Source organism: Petaurus breviceps, unplaced genomic scaffold (genome assembly GCF_028583685.1).
Source record: "Petaurus breviceps papuanus isolate PSGF00001 unplaced genomic scaffold, PetGlider_PUasm1.0 551, whole genome shotgun sequence".
NCBI classification, from domain to species: domain Eukaryota; kingdom Metazoa; phylum Chordata; class Mammalia; order Diprotodontia; family Petauridae; genus Petaurus; species Petaurus breviceps.
In genome coordinates this window covers 1,743,937-1,749,532 of record NW_027186372.1, presented here as the reverse complement: position 1 = coordinate 1,749,532, position 5,596 = coordinate 1,743,937, and the positions used below count along the sequence as shown (strand labels likewise).

General features: G+C 38.8%; 1 long non-coding RNA gene across 1 annotated transcript; it reads left to right on the top strand.

Moving 5' to 3' along the window:
• The first annotated feature begins 2,714 nt into the window (after positions 1 to 2,714).
• On the top strand, positions 2,715 to 5,381 carry LOC138172613 (uncharacterized). Its single transcript, XR_011171180.1, has 2 exons — positions 2,715 to 3,587; positions 4,830 to 5,381. It is a non-coding gene; the product is annotated as an uncharacterized lncRNA (long non-coding RNA).
• The last annotated feature ends 215 nt before the right edge of the window (positions 5,382 to 5,596 follow it).

Below are 5,596 nucleotides of genomic sequence, written 5' to 3'. Positions count from 1 at the left end.
GATCTCTAAATTGCTTCCAGATCTAATTTTATGATTTTATTGTCCCAATGATCCTATGTTTTCCCTTAATTTGGACACAATTTTTTGAGGATAACATTAGCCTTTTTGGGTTTTAGAGAAGTTTAAAATTCAAGAGTATACCACTGGGTTTATCTTCATTTTTGCTTTTGTTTTTCCCCTTCAGAAGATATGAACTACCAGTTTACATAACCCATGATGGTCAGTGCTGATTTTTTAGAGATCCTGTATGATGACGTTTATCCTCAACTCTTCCTCGTTTCATGTTCCTAAAGATAAGTATCTTCTACTTTTGCCTGAAAAGTGCCTTATTAGTAGAGCTTGACATGTTCAATGAAAAACTATACAGATACTGTTACTAGGAGACTGTTCAGCCAAGCATTTCCCAGAGGCATGCTCTATTGGCTATAGGAAAATTTCTATAGTAAAGGCTATTTCTCTTGATGACACTGGTTATTTAATCACTCAGAAAAATGTGAACCTTAACTGAATTTCTGTCACTCTGTCAAGGCTAGCTTAAGGGCTCATAGATACTGAACTATGAACAGGATGTCTACTTTCTTCCCACCTGCCATGTTTATCAAGATTCTACACCGCAGGTTACAAGTTCTGACCTGTATGAGACATAGTGTTTTTGTTTTCACACATACATTTTTGAGCTCCTCAAGTCTATAAGTATCAGAACTGTAACATGCATGTGGGTGGTGAGGTTTTTGCCTTAGGGTACTGAATAAAATGGGTACTGAAGTTCCTTTGCAAATAAGGACAATTTAGCTTAGCACCTAACTTGTAAAAATAGTTAAAAACAAGAGCTACCCAGATGGAAAGCTAGAGGAACCTCCTCCCCAGTCCATCCTAGTTTCTTCCTCCCCCTTCTTCTTGGATGGAGAAGACTCTCTAAACAAGGGTCTCCTGTCTCCCTTCCATGTGGCAACATTCTGGCGCTCACTAGCTTGATAGGAATTTCCTCCTATTCAATTCTAGACCTAGTTGGCATATAGTCAAGTCAAGTCAACAAGCATTTGTTAAAAAATCTGCTCTGTACGAAGTACTATCCTGAGAGCTAGGGGGATTCAAAAGGCACAAAACCATACTATTCTCAAGGAGCTTAGAGTCCAGATGTGGGGAGACAACATGCTATTAACTATTTATGAACACGATATATGCAGGATAAATTGGTGATAGTCTTGGAGGGAAGGTACTAAGTTAAAAGAGGGCTAGGAGAGACTTCTTGCAGAATGTGGGCAGGTAGAAAATAAGCTTTTATGTAGCATCTACTATGTGCCAGGTATTGTACTAAATACTTAAAAACATATGTTCTCATTGCATTCTCACCACAACTCCGTCAAGTATATGCTATTATAATACCCTCATTTTTCAGTTGAGGAAACTGAGACAAACAGAGTTTAAGTGACTTGCCCAAGGTAACACAGGTAATATGTACCTGAGGCTGGATTTGAACTCAGGTCTTCCTGAATCCAGGTCCAGTCCTCTATTCACTGCACCACCAGACTCTTTCATTGAGACTTCAAGGAAATCAAGGAATCCAGGTGATAGAAATGAAGAGGAAGAACATCCCAGGCATGGATGACAGTCAGTGAAAATGCTCAGAAAGGGAGGTGGAGCCACTTGTGCTAGGGATGTGAAGGGTCCAGTGTCACTGAATTATATAGTATGGTGGGGTGGGGGTGGGGAGCAAAGTATAAGATTGGAAACATAGGAAGAGGCTGGGTTGTGGAGGGCTTTGGAATTGAAATAGATCTTTAAAAAAATTAATCATAGAGAGAGTCACTGATGTTAGTTGAGTATTTGGCAGGGGATTAGGGGGATAATGTGTAAGAGGGGAGAAAAGTTGATATCAGACCTGTGCTTTATGAAGATCAAGTAGCAGTGAAGTAGTCTCAACAGACAATAAGCAACCCATGCTACAGATCTAGTCAATTCACTAAGCATTAAGGCCTATCTTTTACATTTTCAATGACCTATAAATGTGCAGTCCTAAAGTTCTACTTTTACAGTGGGAAGCCCATACAGGAGGAGCAGCTGCTCGAGATGATCTTTGGAACTCCCAAAGCACACCTCCCCTCATCTTGCCTAATACAAGGAAAGAACAAACACAGAAAGGATCAAAGTCATCTAGGAGCACCGGCATAAAGCAGCCTGGTTAAGTCCATGCTTCTTTTGAGGCCAGCAGTGGCAGAGCATGAAAGTGTCACTATTAGCCATGCATGGGAGAGTCATATTCCCTGTCACCCTGGCTCAAGCCTTGGGGCTACAACATAACCAAAAGCCATAGCTATAGAGTTGATCATCCTGGAAAGGCCCAAGTAATGAGGTGCCATATGCTGAGTCCCAAAAGTTCCCCAGGGAGTGCTGGGTGCATTTTCCCCTGGGATGGTCCCTATAGGGAGATTCAACTTTGTTATATTTGGAATACCTTCATCTTATCCTGATATCCTTGAAACTACATGTTATTGAATTTCATGCTCTTATTTCACAAAATCTCTTTGTCTTCTCTTTCTTTTCTGTTAGATAAGCAACCTGCCCTCGATATGTCACTACAATGCAAAATTTGAAGTATGGATTAACTGCTTAGAAATCTCTTGGAAAGTTATTTAACCTTGAGAAATCTTATGCAAAGTAGGACACTTGGTGAACACAGAAAGACCTTTCTATCAGAAAGCCATAATCTAAAGAGCTGCTCCTTATAACTAATAAATGTTTCTAATTGACCTTATCCCTAAACACAACAATGAATGATTCAAATGATTCATTTTGACACCTTTATGCTACATGAATAAAGGAGGGTACTTATGTAGTGTGTTGCTAATTGTGATGTTAGAATTCAACTGTGGTAACTCTACTGTCATTGGAGAAAATAGAAACTGTTTGCAGATATTTTCATTTTTTGTCTGTCTACTCCTAACTTCATCCCTAATGCTCCTGAGCTAATCTGCTTTAATGGTTCTTTCTCATCACTACTAAAAATACTACTAACAACCTATCCTTAGAACCTCCAAGTAGTGAAAATTTTGGCCACAGCAATTTTTAAAACCATTCCTGAATATATGGAGGCCATGATGTCAGTCAGCAGATGTATATAATCAATATTGATCAAATCACAGTTTTTTTTGAAATGTTGACATCATATTCAGATTTATTTATAATAAATCATTGTACTTTTCAAACACCTTTGATTCCAGTGCAATCATGGCTTTGTAACCCTGCTAGAAGATCAGAATGACTAGACAGTGGAAGCAGGTAACAAAAGACCAGTGCTCCACTTCACTGACATATTGGAATAGATTAATTAAATCAAGTCCCAAATGGATGGTCCTATTTTTAATAACAGAAGTGGTTTAGGATGCATGGGTTGATTCCAAATTGTTATAAGGAAGTATAGCAATATTCCTATGAAAAACATTGGCTAGTCTTTGGATTTTAAAGAACTTTTTTTTTTCTTTGCCTTTTTGGAGGGCAATTGGGGTTAAGTAACTTGCCCAAGGTTACACAGCTAGTTTTTTTTGTGTATGTAGGTGTTAAATGCCTGAGGCCGGAATCAAACTCAGGTCCTCCTGACTCCAGGGCCGTGCTTTACTCACTGCGCCACCTAGCCACCCCGATTTTAAAAAATCTTTAAAATGAGGGCAAAACAAAGACACCAGCAGGAAGGCAAATAGGTAGATACTTTCATAAGGAATTTTTGTTTTTAAAAATAAGATGTAGTAGAATCAGAGCTGAGTTTGATTTCTGAGTCAGACCCTTAGCAGTTGTGTGACTTGACTTGCAAGTCACTTAACCTCAGCTTTCTCATCTATAAACAGAGATGGTAAAAATAGCACATATGTCTAGGAATTTTTGTGAAAATCAAATGTAAAGTGCTTTGAAAACCCTGAAATTGCAACATAAATCTTAGTTTTGATGGTGATGATGACAACAATGATGATGATTATGACTTGAAGGAATTGTCATCTCTACCACCAGAGAGAGTTCTAACACCAATGAGATACTGGATGTGGTGAAGCATTGAAGGATTATGGGCAAGACTTTGTGTGGCATGCTGTGGAGTGAACCCAGAAGTTGGCCTTCAATACTTCAAGAATGCATGATTTCATCAACATGGGTGTTTCCTCAATGAATCAAATTGCAAATCTTCAGTGGCTTATTCAATGGTTCTACATGAATTGTTGTAATAGAATAATACTCATGTCCTGGTGGTCAGCCTTCCATTGATGAGCTTCTCCACACTTAACAAAGCTAGTCCTCAGATCATAGATGGGAGGGAACTCTATTACTGGAGCAGTACTGGAAACCTTCTAGCTAGGTAGCACCTGTCAGAACTGGCACACCATTGATATAGCCTTGAGGCCACAGACTCATTTCTAGCCCATTGTGAAGTCCTGATTAGATATTTATAGAAATAGCTACAATAAAAAGCATCATGTGATAAAATCTATTAAACAGACACAGTCAATATAGTGTGATCTTCTGTAGACACACAAAGTAGTGTGACCTTCTGTCACTTTAAAGTTTATTGTTAAGTCTCTGCTCAGAGATTTAATCAACCTGAGCCCTTATTTCTAAATTATTATAACAATATGCTTCCTATCTTCTTTGAATTCTGATTCTATCCCTTTAATTTCTCTTGCCTATAGAGTGATTGCTGACCATTATATAACACACTATAGTTTACAAAGTGATTTCCTCCTAATACCCTCTAGGAGATAGGTAGTATAGGGGCAAGTAGGTGGTGCAGTGAATAGAGCACTGGCTTTGGAGTCAGGAGGACCTGAGTTCAAATCCAGTCTCAGATACTTAAAATTATTAGCTTTGTGACCTTGGGTAAATCACTTAACCCCAATTGCCTTGCCTTTCCCCCTCCAAAAACAAAAGAAGAGATAGGTAGTATAGATATTCCCATTCCTATTCTATAAACCCAGATAGGCAGAGGTAAAAGGCTCATCTTGTTAGTAACTAGAAAATCCAGGACTCAAACCCATGTTTTCTGATTCCAAGTCCACTGAAAAACAATGCCTCTCATGTGGTGGCAGATTGAGCATATATATGTTAACCCTGAGAACCTGATTTCACAACTGAATCCCAACTTTCAGCAATATTGTTTTTATTGAGAAAGAAAACAAAAGGAATTGTGTTTTACAGATATGGAAGGGTGGGAAGGATACCGCATGTGCTCTCAGAGAACAGCAACTAGATGGAAACTTTAGTCAGTCCACCCGTAGACATACCACCAGAGTGGTTCAGATGGTGATGAAAATGATGAGGTTACCATTTTCCTTTCTCTGGTTCATGGGGGGAGTTAGCAATTTCCATCATGAAGATAAGTCACTTTTCCATTTGTTTTCCTAAGGGCAGAGATAGAGTAACAAATGTTATGAGTCACAGATTCACACAATGTCAGGAGTAGTGGTCACATTAGTATAGCCCACTAGTACAAACTACCTTAGAGAGAAACTAAGTTCCAGATGTGTTAAGGGAACTTTATAAGGTTACACAGTGGCAAGACTAGATCTAGAAACCAGATCTTTCAACTCCCAGATCAGGATTACTCATAGAATCA